An 18,155-nucleotide genomic window follows, 5' to 3' on the forward strand; every position below is an offset into this window, starting at 1 on the left:
CATACAAATTCAAAAATGAGAAAACCAACCTCAAAGCCATTGTATTCCATTCTGAGTCACCTTTTCCTGAAATTAATGGAACCACGTCTCCCAGTCTGTCCTGTGTGTTTAACAGTGTAATCTGTAGCAGAATCCAATAGCCTAAATTGATTAAACCCTATCACAGAGTATTCCCTAAGCAATTTTTCTTGCAATTAAACCACTGTGTTGAAAAAGAATTTGGTTAGAAATACTAATGGGTATCCCCAACTGAACTGTAACCTTACTCCTGAGACTCTAGGATGGCACTACACCCTCTTGACTGACAGTAATGTGAAATGAAATCATCTTAATATTTATTCACCACATGGAGTAGATAAGTCTCCAGAAGCAAACAGCTCCCCCTCTCTGACCACAAGGGAAAAATCCTACACTCCTATCTAAGGTAGAATAGTAAGACTTGGCACACGCACCACCACTCTCCTGTTCCTATACCCCTGGAAGACATTGCTAATCAATCATACCATTTTCCTGCTGAGCTCAGATGCAATTCTTCTCAACAAAACTACAGGGAGCCTTCACTAATCAGAACTGGCAAGAAAGAAGAAATATATTTGCCTGCCGTCTGTCTAGATAGTTTTACTTTACTGAGCCTAGACACAAAATTCCCTATGACCCACTCCATACATCCAGATTTGAGGGAACCTAATTCCATGGGATACTGAATTTTACTAATCATTATATAATGACCATTCTGGCATCTTCAGTTGACTTTAAATAAAACTACTTTTCTCAAATGAACGAAAAGTTGACCTTCTCTTCTTCAGCACCACTAGCCAATATTTCTCAAGAACCCCATAGTAATACTTGGATTTCCTCTCCAAGTTCTTATTTCCTTCTTTAATCAAGGCAAGTGTATTCAGCTGGTAAAACCTATCTCTAGAAAAATCCTTCTGAGTCTAACCATTCCATTTCCTATTTGCCCACTCCAAAAATAAAGTAATTTTAATTCACTTTAATTGTCCTACAGCCCTCAGGGCATATAGCAGTTATGTCCTTTTTAACAGTTAGCATAAGGTGGTTTTCTTTTACTTCTCCAGCAAGTAAGGAAGTAGAAAATCCTCTAGGTAGGAAAAATCACTTTTCTATTAACTGATAAATAATAAAACTGAAAGATGACATATAGTATTATTTTAGAAACTATGGGTTTCTAAGCATTCATTTATATATTTTAAAAACCAAGTTATAACATACGAGATATAAATTAAAATACATGTCACCTATTTTAAACTCAATGGAACTGTTAAAAACCAAAATTCACATGAATGCATTTCAAAAATCTTACTGGTTTTATTCAACAGTTCGTGAATGGGGCAGCACCCAAGGTAGCAGACAGAAAGGAGTTCTGAGGAGCTGTACAAAGTGAAAGACTTTTACAGGCTGAAAGAAGGAACAGGAAGAAGAAAGTTATAGGAAGCAAAGAAGTGAGTGGTTACATCACGGTTACTTTCCTTTAGGAGATGGCAGGATCTATCAGGCAGAGGACCTAACCAGTGCTACTCAGGTAATTTCCAAATAACTGACTTAAGATTCCACTTCTGGCAGAGCTAAGCTGTAAATAAGTCAAGTCTCAGTTTGGTGATGTGGGGATTAGCATAAGTAGCTCTATTTGGAGGCTTGTTGTCTTGTTTTTAACATAGTATACCAAAAAATATCTGTACCCATTTTTTATTTTTTTAATTATAGTTTTAAGACCTTTCAGATGGGTAGAAATGCCTAGATCATAAAAAAAGGACTCCAAAAAATCAAGAACAAAAAAACTAATGAAAAATCAGATAAATGATACAGAAGACTGTAAGACAATAGAGAAGTTACAATGTTAAAGACAGATTGAAAAGAAGACCTTAAATAAAAAACAGTCTACAAATGGGGAAATCTCAGGACTAAAAAAATAGAAGTACTGGATGTAAACCACAGCTTTCAACAACCTACAAAAACATACCACAGAAAAGAGATGTTAGAAGCTTGAGAATATCAATACCTATTGGAGTGCATTTTCTCTACCACCCTTCCTGCCCAATACCACCAATGCAGCCCTGAGAAACACTGACCAGCATCCGTGTGTGTGTGTGTGTGTGTAGACTATGTGTGCATGTGCATGTATGAAGACATAAAGGCACTGTGTGCTGTGAAATAGACTTTTAAATAAAAGAGAGAACTGATGTTCAGAGAGGTTAAATGAATTAACCATAGTCACAGAGCCACTCATGTGTCTTATAGTCAATATTATTCCTGCCATCCCTAACAGTGTTGCCTATTAAGGTAGCTTACAATTGTTACTCAACCTTTCCAATATATGCTTGAAGTATTCAGATGTTCTGAAATCTTGACTCCCCATGGAGAGCGTAAAGCCTTATTTATGTCTTCCAATTATTTTTCCCCTTTAGTTTGGCTAAAATGCCTCAAACAGTGACAGGTACATAATAAGCACTCAGCAAATACACGTTGATTGAATTTAGCTTTTTTTGCCTTACATGTTGCCACAAAAGTCTCTTAATATTGCTTTCATTTTCATAGCCATTGATTCAATTATTCTTTCTCAAATCTTCAATGAAGCAGGCCACCCCACTCCCAGGTGTCCACATATAGGTAAGTAGTGTCTTCATTCACCTTCCATTTACATCGAACTACACTAATTATTTTCCTGCTACCTCACACCTCATTGGTGTTACACAAACCACTGAGACAGTCCTATCTCCTGCAGGCATCTCTTGTATCTTTTCAGCAGCCTGTTGTAACACGGTGACAGAACTATTAAGAATGTCAGCCTTCAATGCATGAAGAACTTATGTAAAGCAAACGGTATCATACAAGGTAAAACTGGTGACAGCGGCAAAGGGAAATGCAGAAGCCAACAGGACTGCCTCCAAGCAAACTTTAATAGGGGAAGAAGAAACAAATGTATCCATTCTTGGGATAAAAAAAGAAAAAAATTTTTTAAAGATTTTATTTATTTGACAGAGATCACAAGTAGGCAGAGAGGCGGGTAGAGAGAGAGGGAGAAGCAGGCTTCCTGCTGAGCAGAGAGTCCGACGGGGGGCTCAATCCCAGGACCCTGAGATCATGACCTGAGCCGAAGGCAGAGGCCTAACCCACTAAGCCACCAGGCATCCCTGGTTTGTTTCTTTTTTAAAAAAAAATTCTTTTTTGGGGGGATGCTTGGGTGGCTCCATGGCTTAAGCCTCTTCCTTCAGCTCAGATCATGATCCCGGGTTCTGGGATCGAGGCCCGTCTCAGGCTCTCTGCTCAGCAAGGAGCCTGCTTCCATTCCCCTCTCTCTCTGCCTGCCTCTCTGCCTACTTGTGATCTCTGTCTATCAAATGAATAAATAAAATCTTAAAAAAAATAAAAATTTAGAAAAAAAAGAAACAAACAAAAAAACCCAACCTTCATGATTTCTACGGGGCTTAGAATACACTGGTGATGGATAATGATGCACTAAAGAATTGAGCAAATGGCTGGATTTTTTGCGATGTTGAGTAGATGAGGAGGAGGAGGAGGAGGATGGATAGTTGGAAGGAGGGAAGGGAATGGAAGGGAAGAGGGAGGATGGATGGATGGGTGGATGAACAGACAGACAGATAGGATCCTTGAATTTTTTTCCACCCCCCGTGGTCACAACCCCATTCTAAGCCAAGGCCATTCCTCCTTCCCAGACTATTTCAATACAGCTCTTAATTATTCTCCTCGTTTCCACTCGGCCTTCACCTAAGCCTTCTTCAGTATAGTATCCATAGTAATACTTTTCAAAACAGAAGTATAATCATGTTTCTTTCTTTTTCAGATCCTTTGGTGGATGCCTATGGCAGTTACCATAAAATCTGAAATCTGAAACAGATGAATCTCTCTCCCCTGTCTGCTCTTTCAACACCATTCCAGCACTCTGTTCCAACCACACCTTCTTTGACTTCCTCAAAAGCCCCAAATGTCTTGCCACAGCCCAGAGACTTTTCCCTAGAATGTGTCAACTTAAATATCAATTCTGTGATCTCCCAAATTAAATTACTATACTCTCTGCACAGACTCCCAGAACATGCTTGGCGTTTATCTCACAGAACTTATGACCGTTTATAATTATACATTGACTTATGTAATTGTTTGTCAGGGAGTTAAAGCCCGTGGGTTCAGGTAACTCGCTTGTCTTGTTTCTCACTGTGTCCGCAGCAGCTCGAACCACGCCTGGCAAAGAAGAGCACTTGATGGGTATTTGTTGAGTTAACAACGAAAGAAAGGCTCCAGTCACCTGCTTAATACAGTGAGAGAGCAGTTCCTACAGAAGAGAGATGAGGAAGAGCATCACAGGAAGGTTGGGCGAGCTCTGATTCCTCACCTCTGACCACATCCCTCATCAAAACTCTCACAGGGGCAAAAGAAGGCTTGACACGTACCATCACGTACCATCAGTGACTTTGAGCACAGCACAGTGAGAGTTCCTCAGGGGGATGCAAAGAGGCACAAGGCTTCTCAGGAGCTCTGTGCAGGTATAGCACCTGCAGGCCCTTCAAACATGTTTGCAGAATTAGCTTTAGAAAAGAAGCTGGCAACCTGTGTCAGCCACGACCATGCAGTGGTAGGACCACGTGTTCTGAATAATAAAGTCCTTTTTACTTTAGACTGAAACAGTTGCAATCCTTTAATACCTCATTCCCATAATTCTTCATTAAAATATTTATTAAAATCAATATATGAAAATTCATATATATAATGTATACCTATATGTGTACATACACACACACACACACACACACATATATAAATCTCAAAGGCAAAATTCAGTTCCTTGCTTGCTACTTCTTCATCTTTGTTTTGCTTTGTCTCATTTTTTTTCTCAGAATGAAACTTCAGATGCAACCCAGTTAAAACCTCCACGGAGTGTCAAACCACCATGAGGCTAGAGGCATGTTGGGCATCAGAAAAGCTCTGGGTTGTGACTCTCCGTGGCTCTCTACTTTGCCTGTACTAACAAGAGTCCTTTTTATTGCACAGCCCCTGATAACCACAGAGAATGTTTCAGTTTCCACGTTCCACTTGATGTTCTCATTCTTTCTTTGCCTAGAGAAGAGAAAGAGGAATGAGAGCCTGTAGAATTGTTTCTCTTTATTTGTACCCGTCATCACTTCACCTACTTTTTAAAGAAATAAAGTTATAAATAGAACCTAGACATTAGCTGAGATCCTTATACACTGCCATCCTCCAATCCCCGTGAAGCCAAAATCCCTTGCCACGATTTCCTTAATGACATGTACAGTCCCACTGGCATTTGGGACCCAGGCCATGCAGACAGAAAGAGGTCAGTGTAGTGGTCAAAGACGTGGGCTCAACAACTGAAACCCAGCTATACCTCTTGCAAGTCATCGGACTCTGAGCAGTCCAAGCAAGGGTCAGTTTTCTCATCTGTATAACAGCAGTAATTAGCAAGACCTATCTTACTAGGTCACTGTGAGGATAAGAGGAGGGAATGCATGCAAAAATGCTTAGCTCACGTCTGGGCCCAGGAGCACATTTCTAAACATTAGGTGTTTATCTTTGGAACTGCTGAACCTGTTTCCGCTGCATGGACTTGGGCCAGAACTCAGCACTTCACAGAACTTCCATTAAAACTCACTCCCGAGGGGCGCCTGGGTGGCTCAGTGGGTTAAAGCCTCTGCCTTCGGCTCAGGTTGTGATCCCGGGGTCCTGGGATAGAGCCCCGCGTCGGGCTCTCTGCTCAGCGGGGAGCCTGCTTCCTCCTCTCTCTCTACTTGCCTCTCTGCCTACTGGTGATCTCTGTCTGTCAAATAAATAAATAAAATCTTAAAAAAAAAAAAAAAAACAACTCACTCCCGAAAACCCCTCACTTTTTGAAGAGAGAGGTTAGTTTTATTCTTGGGTGGTATGGGGTTGCGGCAGAAGGCGGGAGGGATTAAGTCTACAACAAACCAAAGGGTTTCAAATCAGACTTTAGTAACAGCTCTTGATTTCCTCCAGAGCTCCTCCCTGTACACAGGATCCCCTTCCCACCCACTTCCTGCTGGATCCTTCCGCTCACTCCCTCTCCTTTCTTCTTCCACATCAGAAGCACTACAAGGTCTTCTCTATCTAAAACAGATCACTACTTTTGCTACTCTCGGGGTTCCATTTGCCACCCCAAAAGGCTTTTCCCCTTTTGGGGTTCCAAAGAACCCTCCCCCTGCAAAAAAGGAGAATTTATTTAATCCTCACAAGAAACCTGTGGGTGGCCATTGTCTTCCTCATTACAGAAGAGGAAATTGGGGCTGGGAAAGGTTAAGTAACTTTCCCAGGTTTGCAGAAGTGGTAAACAGAGAGCCAAGATTTGAATCTCCATTTGTTTGTCTTAACATCTTGTGCTTTTTCCACTAAGATCACAGCTTCCTTTATAGGAATCACAATGAACTATTGGCTGTGACCCATTGGGTTTATTGAGCACACAACCCAAATACTCCCAGTGTATTTGTCTTAGCAATGCACGACTTTTGTGAACTTCTGCCAACAAAAGTTTGTGTGCATTGGAATGAACAGCCCATAAAGCTAGTCGGAGAGTACAATGTAGTCTTATACCTGAATTTATAGATATAGCAAGTATACATAAGAATAGAGCCATCAGACCCCTGATTTCCAAACTCTTGAAACTCTGGTCAAGAAATAGCATCAAAGAGAGAGATTCTTGAATTCCACTAGTCTCAAAAATAAAGGCTTGTCCCAGAATCCATGGATTCTCGAGCTCATTCTTCCTTAAAGCTTTAACATGTCACAGCAGTGGGTTGTTTTCTAATCTGGATTCTCCCTCTATTCTGTGGGTTTCTTGAAGGTAAAGATCCTATCTGACTCATATTTCCAACCCCATATAACCTGAAACCTCATTCTAGGCAACTAAATCACTGGCAGCTAAGAGTAGAAAGCTCAAAAGACAATGTACTGGCTGTAAATTAGCACAATCCATTTCAAAAGGTGATTTAGTGATATGCATCCAAAGTCATAAAGATGCTGATTTCCTTTGACTGTACAATTCCTCTCAGCGGTATTTACTCTGAGGAAGTTACTCCAGGGAAGAAAACTCCACAGATCCTGAGTGATTAACTCTGGCAAAAATGGTGTTAGAGAAAAGAGCAGAGAGCTCCTAGATATTCCATAGTAAAGGAATAAAACATCACCCTGATGATACATTGTGTAACCCTTAAGATTATGATCATAGGGAGTGCCAGAGCAAGATCAAAAAGACAAAAATCTCAAGCTAAAACTGAAGAAAGAAATTACAACACCAAACCACAAGCCCATGGTGACCATGGCTTTAGAGCACATATCTGGGAATGGATTACATGGAAATGTGGGAAATAAAACCGGCTTCATGGCACAGGTACAGGCTAGAACATTCCCGGCACAGGTACCTTGTTTCCTCAGTGTCTTCAGAGGAGAGCCTGGATTCTATTCTGAAATGAAAGGCAGGCCCTTGGAGCAGAGCCCTGGGTGAGAGAGCACAGCTTTGCATGCAAGACATGGAGATTCCCCTTCCTGGAGCCAGACCCACACCGGCTGTAGTTGTGATTACGCTCTCAGACCATCTGCTCAGGGGCTGTGAAGGCAGCCATGTGTCCTCCTGCCTGGACGCCAGGAGGACACCGATCACTAGTCAATCTGCTTGAAATTGCCTCCGATGATTAGTGTGTAATGACTCAGGTAGGTCATGGCCAGGGACGTTTCTGTTATTAATGCATTAGCAGCTGTAAATGGGCATTGATTCTGCACAGAGTGCAGGTTTATGGACTTGGTGGGGAGAATCTGGCCCTGTGGAGTGTAAATGGTCATTGCTGGGGGAGGAAGCACCCTGCAAGGGCATTGTACTTTGGAGAAGAGTGAGGAAGGCCAGCCAGCTGTGAGAGGAAAAACCTGACCTGAGAATACGGAAAAGAAGAATTTACATGGAACAGGGCCACCTCTTGGCCCTCTCCCATATTTGAGAGAGATCTAATCATATCCTTGCAGTCTGACCCCAACATATATTCCTGTCTATGAGTGGCTAGTCCATGATAACCGAGACAATTCGGATTTTTTCTTTTATTTACTTTAAATTTTATTTTACAGTTTGACCATAAATTAAGGGCCTCTTTCATTTTAACATCCCTACCACTCTGGAAAAAATCCAACATCATTTATCCAAAGCTAATTGTAAGTGAATGAATGAATGATAACATTACCAGGGTAAGAACATTGACTTACATATCAATGTCATGGCACTCTAAGCTGGAATGTACCGCAGTACAGTTTTTCAAGATAATTGATCCTTCTTAAATAGAGAGACTGAGGTCCAATGAGTGATCTGCCTCCCCAGTGATCATGCACACACAGGCCGCCCAGTAGAAGGGACTACTTCTCCGTTATGTAATTGTTCTGAGTAACAATAACTTATCATACCTCCAACTGTATGCCTGGCACAAACCTGAGGTTCACACCTTCTGAGGCAAGAATTCTCATCTTTGGATACAGTTGCCCAAACTCAAAAGAAACTAGCCACATGTTTTTGTTTTTTGTTTTTTGTTTTTTTTTTTTTTAAATATATTCTGTCTGGCAGCCCTCGGAGAAAGTTTATCTTCTCAAAAGAAATCTGCAGCCTCTTCCATTTGGAAAAACCAAATTCCTTGTTTCTGTGACTTATGAAGCAGCCATTCTTTATGTGTTTGTCATTTGCAATTTGCAGCCATTGCCACAGGTTCACCAATATCTCAAATAAACAAGCTCACATTACAATGCAGAGTAGAAACAGCAAGTAGATCTCATCTTTAGCTTCAGTGAAAAGATTTAGCAGAAGCCCCAAGTCATTGTAGTCATTGTTTTTCTTAGGTCATTTGACTGGTAACTAATGAATAATTAGGATGAAAAGAACGATTTAAGCTCACAGGTGCTCCAGTAGAAGAGGCTGCAGGTTGAAACCTGCCTTCATTTCCTCTAATTCTATAATGCAACCCATGGGCGTGGACCAAACTGTACCAATACCAGTTATTAACAGAGCAAACAGAAAGTGGTCTATCCATACTATACTAGTCCCAGACCTACGCAGCATATTCATTTTCTTGTCCAGAAGACAATGAGTTCATTTTTGCCCACAGCTAGGGGGTGGGGAATAGCCACTGTTGGTCATAACTCAGCACCCTCTACCTTGCCGAGGTAGTAATGCTTCCCTTCAACCTTTTCTTCTGTGGCCTTGTTTCTTTCTTGTTTATGCACTGAATTCCAAGTCAGAAGGGGTCTTAGTTGCAGACTATTCTAGTTCAGCTCCTTATTATTGTTATTATTTAATGAAAAAAAATTAAGTCAGATTGGTCACTGTGTCAAGGATGACGTGGTCAGTTCACAGAGCCTAACTCTCTTGGTTTTTCAAAGGCTGATCTAGATTGGGAGGTATGGCAAGGGAGTGCTATGAGGGGTTACGGTTGACAAAAGAATGGTTTCAGACAGGGTTATCATCATTCAAAGAAGTAAGCCAACTTGATAATTCACTCCATATAGATTTGTACATATACACATATATGTGTGCATACATACACATATATGTGTGTGTATCTATATATGTACTTGCCACTTCTGTGGCATTGGGGATAGAGCAGCAAGCAGGACAGGTACACATTATGTCTTCAGAGACCCTCTAGTCCAGTGGAAGAAGCAGATAATGCATAACACATAAATACGATCATTAGAGCACGTGAGGAGTGCTATGGAAGATTTAAACTGGGTGAAATGATGGGGAATAATGAGGCGGGTAGTGGGGTGCCACTTGAGGCTTGTCTCTTTGTTATCCACAGTCCTGAAATGCTGCAGTCATACACACCTTCCCTGTAACTTTCATTCTTTTTTGTCTCTCTGTTCAACAATAAGGAAACAAAGGAAAATGTTCTTTTTTTATTTATCTGCCTATACTCTCTGATGCTTCACAGTCTTGTGTAGTCAGTAAATCAGAAAGAGACCCCCACCCCCCACCCCAGAGTTCCTATTCCCAGTCTAGAAGGGATGAATTAGGGGAGCAGGAGGGATTTCACAGAGATTGCTATGCAGCAGCTTGAGAGAGATAAGAGATACAGATATGGCATGTGTGAACACGAATGCCTGGCAGTGCGTGGTGGGTGGTGGGTGGCGGGTGGTCAAGTGTCAGAGCACAAGGGAAGGTCAAATGAGGCCATCATTTGATGTGTCCTCTACACCGTGAGACTCTAAATCAAATGGCATGAAACCCACCCTAGGCCTGGCCGTCATTTAAAATTAATGCTCTTATGTTGCTCCCACTCCGGCTCCCCCTCCCTCCGGTATTCATCGGATGGCGGACCTCTCCCATTTTTAGCCCATCTGCTGACTTTTAACTCCAGAGAACTCCAAGTCCCTCAAGACAATCATTGCTCTTTCTCTTTCTATTCACCTTATACTGTTCTACTCTTTGCCTGCTCCACAGAGTCCAGATTCTAAAAATACTATCCCAGGGTCAAACTTCTATACTGAAAACAGGCTTTGTATTTTCTTTATCTTACAAGGAGAATCAAGGAATTAAAGTACACATTTCATCAGGAGAGTCTTAACAGAGATATATAACTGGAGTGTGGACTAAGAATAAGGAAGGGTTGCTCCTGCTGTTAGGACCACAGGTAACAAATTTTGGAGTCAGGAAGTAAATGCATTGGGAGTCAAGAGATCAACATGTTTGATTAGAAGACAAGGTTTCTAGACATTCTAAGGGAGGCAGTGTTGAAAGCAACTAGCTTACTGAACACGTAACTTCAATGACACTCGTGTTTCAGGAACAGCAGTCCTCCAACATATAGAATGGAATCCAAGGGATGGTGGCTTTAGGCATTAAAACAACTTAGAAAGACTTCACCACCATTTGAGGAAGGAGTACCTGGAGTGATATGTCAACAGAGGGAACAGAGAAGGGCTTTCGACAGGCCCAGGCCTCACTCCTCTTGTGGTGGTGGATGAAGGTCAAGACACAGTAAGTGGTTACTGAAGCTTGGGACTGGGTTACCCGGGGAGAGAATGGTGTCCAGAGGGAAGTGAGCAGGGCGTGGTCTGATTTTAGTGTTAGGCATTTGGAGTCAGCGTACAGCCAGAAGCAAGTATAGATGTACAGCAACCTTTGCTGCATAGAACACTGGAATTCAGTAATAGATTCGGAGTGTGCTATTCTAGGCCCATCTAGGCCTTGGCAAAGCAGACATCATAGCTTTGAACAAGAATTAGAGTAGTAAGTAGAAGACAAAAGACAGCCATCATGGAGATCTAGAACGGTCTACCGTCTAAGGTCAATTCTGTTTCTCCCACATACGTAACACTCCATCTATCTACCCATCCCCCATCCCTCCATGTGTTCACCTGTCACTATGCCCAGCAAGTGCTGTCTACTGTGACCTCTATCTTCAGTAAAAGCTGTAGATATAATCAGAGGTTATATACTGTCTATTAACCAGAGTATAACAGAGACCAGCCCGTTAGAATGAGCATATGCTGTGGCATTGAAGGATCATTAACTCTTTTGTTCTGGATGAAGGGTTCATGTAGGGGAATAATACGTACAGAATTGCGAGGAAAGAAGATGCTTAAAGGGCTTGGGACAGCAGCAGTTTACCAAACAATGTCTACACGGGTAATACCAGCTGGGTACCAGCCTGGATGCAAGGATGGAAAACTCAGAACTGGCTCCTGTATTCATGGGGCCTCCAGTCCAGAGCTGTCCCATCCGTATGGTAGATTATTGCTGCCATGTGACAATGCTTAAATTTAAATCAACTAAAAATAAACAAAGTAGTAAACTTAGTTCCCTGGTGGCAGCAGCCACATTTCAGGTGCTCAGTGTGGTTACCATACTGGACGGCACAGAGAAAGAATATTCCTAGCAGGACAGAAAATTGTGCTGGAGAGCACTGGACAAAAGAAAAAAGCAAATACTAAATTAATTTTTGGTCAATTAATTGATAAATTATAATTCCGGTACAGCCTGCCAGGGGAGTATAATCTGATGGGAGACAGAGATCTTAGGAAGGCTTCCACTGGAACTTAAATTTTAAAGTTGTAGGAAATGACTCTGAGGGTGAAGTTCAACCAAGGACCCTACTGCCGCCAGCCTCCTGTCGGTTTCCACTTGGTCCTAGACACTGACTGAGGTTCACTGCTCCAGCTCTCATCACACGGAAACCATCGAAATCTATTAGGTACACAGAAATTGGGCAGCCGTTCTAAATATCCCCAGTGAGAAGTTTTTCCATTTCTTCCCTTTTTATTTTTTTTTAAATTATCAGATATCTACACACTGGTATGGAGCAGCAAATTAATAATTTTTTTCCTCCTTAGACCACAATCATAGATATGGAAATACCATATCCAAAGACAAATTAACATGAGCTCCTTACAACACTGTACTAATTATCTCGGGGACCAGAGGCTCCCCTAGGTTAGAAATTTCAGCCCCAATCCAGCGTTGGAACATGGATTCCTTTCTGAGAAGCAGTAATTTGTATCATGTTGAGAAGGTAGAGAGGAACGTGGGAGGGTCGCACATAATCTGAAAACCCATCCTTGAAACTTCCTCCCTCCATCCTCACCCTGTCTGCTCCAGCACCGCAAAGGCATCCATGAGAAGAGAAGGATACTGATGGAAATGGAAAAAGATAAAGTAACGTGCATATTTAACTTTACACCAAATAGATTTGAACAGACTTCCTGCCAAACAGCCCCTCCTTTCCACTTACAGAACCTCGCAGTTTTTAGAAAATGCTGTAGCCTGAACTTCAAAGGCATTGAAAGACAGATGTGGCATGTAGGGAATTAGACACGAAATTTCCTTTATTATTGGGAACAAAAGCTGTGGGTCTAATCTCCTGTGTGATACAAGCTTTCGCTGATCAGGGTTACGCTAAGTCACTCTGATGTAGCAAACAGCGAAGACACCATCTTTTTTATTTCTTTCTGTCTCCTCCCTCCTCTACCATTCATATATGCAAATTCTGTACCCAAAAGGGGAGTCATGCCATACCACTGAGGGCAAAGAATTCCCTTTGATCAGCCTCTTCCAGGCCTGGAATCCCCCAGCCTCGGATTCTACCTGCCCCTTTATGATATTTGATGCATCAAATTATATTCCACCAATCTCAAAAGTAGGACATGTTAAAAAAAATTCTAAAACCTTACAAGGGAAGCTACGTCTTGAGAAAAAAAAAAAACAATTTTTTTTCCTATAGACTTTTAAAGTTAGCCTTTTAAAACTTGGATATTTAGTATTAAATTATTACAGAGCAATTCATAAAACAAGTTGTTTGGACGACTGCAGAGGAGAGCAAATGTCCCAGACTTTTACAGAGGCGTTTGTCTACCAACACCACCACCTCAAAAGCTACTGTATCGTAAAAAAATAAGAGTCGGGGAAATCGGAGAAAATACTGCTGGCTTCACCAAAAATCAAGTCCTTGCGCACAATGAGAAAGGCAGACGGCGGAAAGTGCTTACTTGTGAAAAACAAATGCAATTTCTGAAACGTACCCCAGCATCCGAAAGTACCAAATTTCTTTTTCTGCAGTAATTTTTATACAGTAATAATGTATTCTGGCCCCAAATGAATTGTTCTTAAGTGCCTCAAGAAATATGTGGTCTCACTAACTGATCTGTTCTGCTTTGCAGGGTCATGTAACTGGGAGGGATGAGGTTTCTCCTAATGAGAAAAGCTCAGGGAACAAAAGGACAACAAAAGCACATTTCATTTTAACCCCTAGCCAGTAGCGGTAGGGTTAACCCCCTGACACGCACACACATTCCTGTGTTCCTTGTGGGGGTTCTGCCCAGCAAACCCTCCCCTCACCTCTGAATCCAACGTAGTAGTGCAGAAAAGAAAGACACAGGCAGGCAGCCCAGTGTTTGTGGGAACTTCGGGCCCGCGGAAGAGAGCTTTTCATCTCAAACACGATCAAAGAAATAGATGTATTTATGTAATGAAGGTTCAAAAAGTGGTCACACTTACTGAATGCTGAGTCCGATCAAGGAAGCCGTAAGTTCCACTGGCATGAGTTCTTTGAGCAGTGTCCTAGGGAAGAAGAGAGGGGAAGACTTTAGGATGGAGGAAGGTATTGTATTGTGCCTTTACTTTTTTGTCATAGTCACATGTGGCTAACTTCTAAAATAGGCTCCTGATACTATGAATTGGACAACGATGATGGTGGTGGTGATGATGGTGATGAAAATGATTAAGTCAATTAAGTGCCTTTGACTCAGGTCATGATCCCAGGGTCCTGGGATCAAGCCTGCATCAAGATTCCCTGCTCAGCAGGGAGTTATCTTCTCCCTTTTCCTCTGCCATTCCCCCTGCTTGTGCTCTCTCTCTCTCTCTCTCTCTCCATCAAATAAATAAATAAAAATCTTTTTTGAAAAAATCAAGTCTTTCAATATATTTTCATTTAATTCTTTTACACTGCAATAGAAGGTGTTATGATTTTCTCTATTCCAGAAGAGGAAACCAAGGCTCAGACAACTCAAGTAAGTTGTAGTTGCATGTAGGTGACAGAGCCTGGATTTGAAGTTGGTGATTGAACATCGAGTTTAGAACCACTCTGCTGAGCTCTTGCCTGACACAGTGAGCTCTACGCCGCAGGATGTTTTCAAGGAAGGATGAGAAGCCAATCTTTCAGAGACATTATTGTGGATTCTCCCACATGGAATTAGGTGAAATGAAATAAACTTTAAATATCTTTTCAACTCCAGAACTCCAGGATTCTATAAAGTTCAATCCCACGATGGCCAATATTCAACATGACTCCATTTTGCAATGAATAAAACTGGGATTTTTTTTTTTTAAAGATTTTATTTATTTATTTGACAGAGAGATTACAAGTAGGCAGAGAGGCAGGCAGAGAGAGAGAAGAGGAAGCAGGCTCCCTGCTGAGCAGAGAGCCCGATGCGGGACTCAATCCCAGGACCCTGAGATCATGACCTGAGCCGAAGGCAGCGGCTTAACCCACTGAGCCACCCAGGCGCCCCAAAACTGGGATTTTTAATTAAAATTGTGATTTTAAGTGTCCCATCAAGAATCAGTTTCATGAGCATGGCTATCATCACCCAATCAGAAGGAGGAAGATCCACATTCACTGATATTTAAATAAACCAAATATCACACAAACTGCAAACGGCCATTATAATCTCATATAATTTGGTGAGTTGGGGGAGAGGTCATATCCAACCAGAAAGATTTACTAATAGATCTAAAAGAGTTACATGGCACCCTATACTCAAAAGAGAGTTGCTTCTGACCCTTTCACCTTCTGGGAGACACATGAAGAAATGGGATTAATTTGCAGGGTTCTAGAATATTGACCCAGGGCTCTATTACTCCTCTCAAGTACTGACACAATGTACAACCAGACTCAAAGTAACTCCCAAGTTTCAGAGCTTGCTTATAATCATTACTCACAGATATATGTTCGGAAAATATACTCCCTTTCTTAGTATCTTAATATGATGGACTTTCTTTTTTAAATCTTCCCATTTGGTGAGCTCACTGATGTTGGTAACTTAGAACATCTGAGAACACTGAGTGGTTTCAAAACACTGGGAGAGAGATGTGTATCTGGAGAAGCCTGCGGGTGCACACAGCTATGACGTAGCGAGGACGGTGGTCACAGTGGTCATTTGTCTGTCCTTTCTTCCTGCCCTTCATTCATTCATCTATCCCATCATCCAAGGCTCTGCTACCTATCAGCTTTGTTACCATGACTGAGACACTTAGCTTTTCTTTGTCTCAACTTCCTAATCTATAAAATGAGAACAAATACACTACCTACACCTCAATAGATTGAGGCAAGTATTAAAAGTTAATATTTGTAAGGCACTTGGCATTGTGCCTGGCACAAAGTCAGTGCTGTTTAAAAGTTGTTTATTCTTATTATTGAAATATATATAGTATTTTATTAGTTTCAGGTGTACAACATAGTAATTTGACAATTATAAACATTATGAAATGCTCAACACATTAAATGTAGTTACCACCTGTTACCATGCAAAATTATTATGATACCATTGACAACATACCCTATGATGTAATTTTCATCCCTGTGACTTACTCATTTTATAGCTGGAAGTTTGTATAAAAGCTTGTTATGGGGGCACCTGGGTGGCTCAGTGGTTTGGGCCAATGCCTTTGGCTCAGGTCATGGTCTCAGAGTTCTGGGATCGAGCCCTGCATTGGACTCTCTGCTCAGCGGGGAGCCTGCTTCCCGCAAACCCTCCCCCCACCACCGCCTGCTGCTCTGCCTACTTGTGATCTCTCTCTCTGTCAAATTAAAAAAATGTGTATTAAAAAAAAAGTTTGTTATGATTTACTAAGTGCTTTTTTACACCAAACACTGTGCTCCTGATGCCTACATTCTGTGGCACTCCGGGAGGTTGGGGAAGACTTGCCAAGGAAGTGGCAATGGAACTGAACTCTTCATGCTGAGAAGAAGGTAACCACATGAAGTGAAAGAACAGGATTTGGAGAAAGGAGGTAGGAACAGTTAGAAAATGAATAGTCAAAGTATGTAATTATCTTCTATAAATTCATAGATGCCTCAGTTGGAGAACTATGTGTCCTAATAATGATAAAAATATCAGTGATGATTGTAAGAGAAAAATACTAGTAGTAATAGTTTTCTTGAACCCAACGTATACCCAGGCTTTGTATCAAAATATGCATGAGTCTTCTTATTTATTAAAAATGGCGATAGTTCCTATTCTCAAGTTCAGCCTTCTTAACCCTTGCCTCCCTCCTCCAGTCCCTCTCTCCTTCCCTTCATACACTCACCAACATACTCTAGGATCCAGCTAAAATGCACTACTTGAAACACGCACATCCACCTAAGTGTGACCTTCTCTCTGTTGCTTTTGCTGACCTGTTCAGCCGGACTGAATTTTTTTCCAGGGGCCCTGGGGTCTGTCACAGAGCCTTGTCTCTGAACAAGAATCATACTCTCTAACCTACTGTAGAGTTGGCCTGCTCAGACTGTGGACTCCTAGAGGACAAGGACAATGTTTTATTCAATTTGGTAGCCTCATCGCCTGGCACAGTGCCCAGATACTTAGCAGCGACTCACTACACTGGACAGCATAAGCAGTGATTCCTCATGGATGCAAAGTGGTACACCTCCAGAGAAGGGCCCTGAACTTCATTCCAGAGGGAGGGTCTCCCTTAGCCAAATGGCCTTCACTTGTGTTCCCATACCTGGTGCCCAGATAAAAATGTTAACCTCTCATGCATGTCAGCTTTATGGCCACAACTTTAGATTTGCTTTAAATTCAACCTGCAGTTGAAATGAATTTATAACCATACACCCTTATTGATTAGTAAGAATCAGTCAAATCCTCCAGGTGGATAATTTTATAAAAACAAACAGTGGAGGGGGTATCTGGGTGACTCAGTCAGTTAAGCATCCCACTGTTGATTTCTGCTTAAGTCATGGATGGTCTCAGGATTGTGAGATCAAGTCTTGCATTGGACTCTGCACTGGGCATGGAGCCTGCTTAAGATTCTCTCTTTCCCTCTCCCTTTCCTTCTTTCTCTCTCCCTCATAAATGAATGAATGAATGTAAACAAAGGCTGGGAACCATTATTCCAAGTTGAGAACAGAAATAGTCATTAACAATGGCACATTGTCAGACAGTGAGAAAAATCTAAGATACTCTCTAGCGTAGAGGAGTTGTATATATTAAAACAAAACAAACAAAAAAACTAAGATTATCCTGAGTTTGCAATTACTCTTGCAATCTACCTAAAGAGCAATTTGTGACCAGGGAGAATCCTGGGTCCCCATGGACCTGGGTGGAATTTGCATCGTACCAAGACTATGCCAGAGCCCAAAGACTGCAAGGGAACAAAACGCGAAAGGACATCAGAACAAAATCAGGCAGACAGAGGTGAAGGATGGCTTTCTGCATTAGCTGCCCTAACCTCTGCTCTCGTCAAATGGACGCACGAAATAGCGAACCAATTACTTCCAAAACACTGGAGTTGATGACCCCTGGGCAGGCAGCGTGCAGTTTAACTTTCTCGCTTGGTGAACAGGGCTGGCTACTGCAGTGTTTCCACTCCCACAGACAACCACCGACCGCTTTGGGGTTTCCTC

At 41.8% G+C, this 18,155-nt stretch overlaps 1 protein-coding gene across 1 annotated transcript in view; it reads right to left on the reverse strand.

The window, feature by feature from the left end:
• Nucleotides 1–18,155, reverse strand: part of RBFOX1 (RNA binding fox-1 homolog 1) — a 1,460,760-nt gene that overhangs the window by 1,188,556 nt on the left and 254,049 nt on the right. Inside the window, exon 2 of the mRNA XM_059415365.1 lies at nucleotides 14,027–14,089. The gene's annotated coding sequence lies outside the window, so the exon portion shown is untranslated. The remainder of the gene's footprint in view (nucleotides 1–14,026; nucleotides 14,090–18,155) is intronic.

The sequence above is a fragment of the Mustela nigripes genome, chromosome 11, assembly GCF_022355385.1.
Source record: "Mustela nigripes isolate SB6536 chromosome 11, MUSNIG.SB6536, whole genome shotgun sequence".
In the NCBI taxonomy this organism is placed as follows: Eukaryota; Metazoa; Chordata; class Mammalia; order Carnivora; family Mustelidae; genus Mustela; species Mustela nigripes.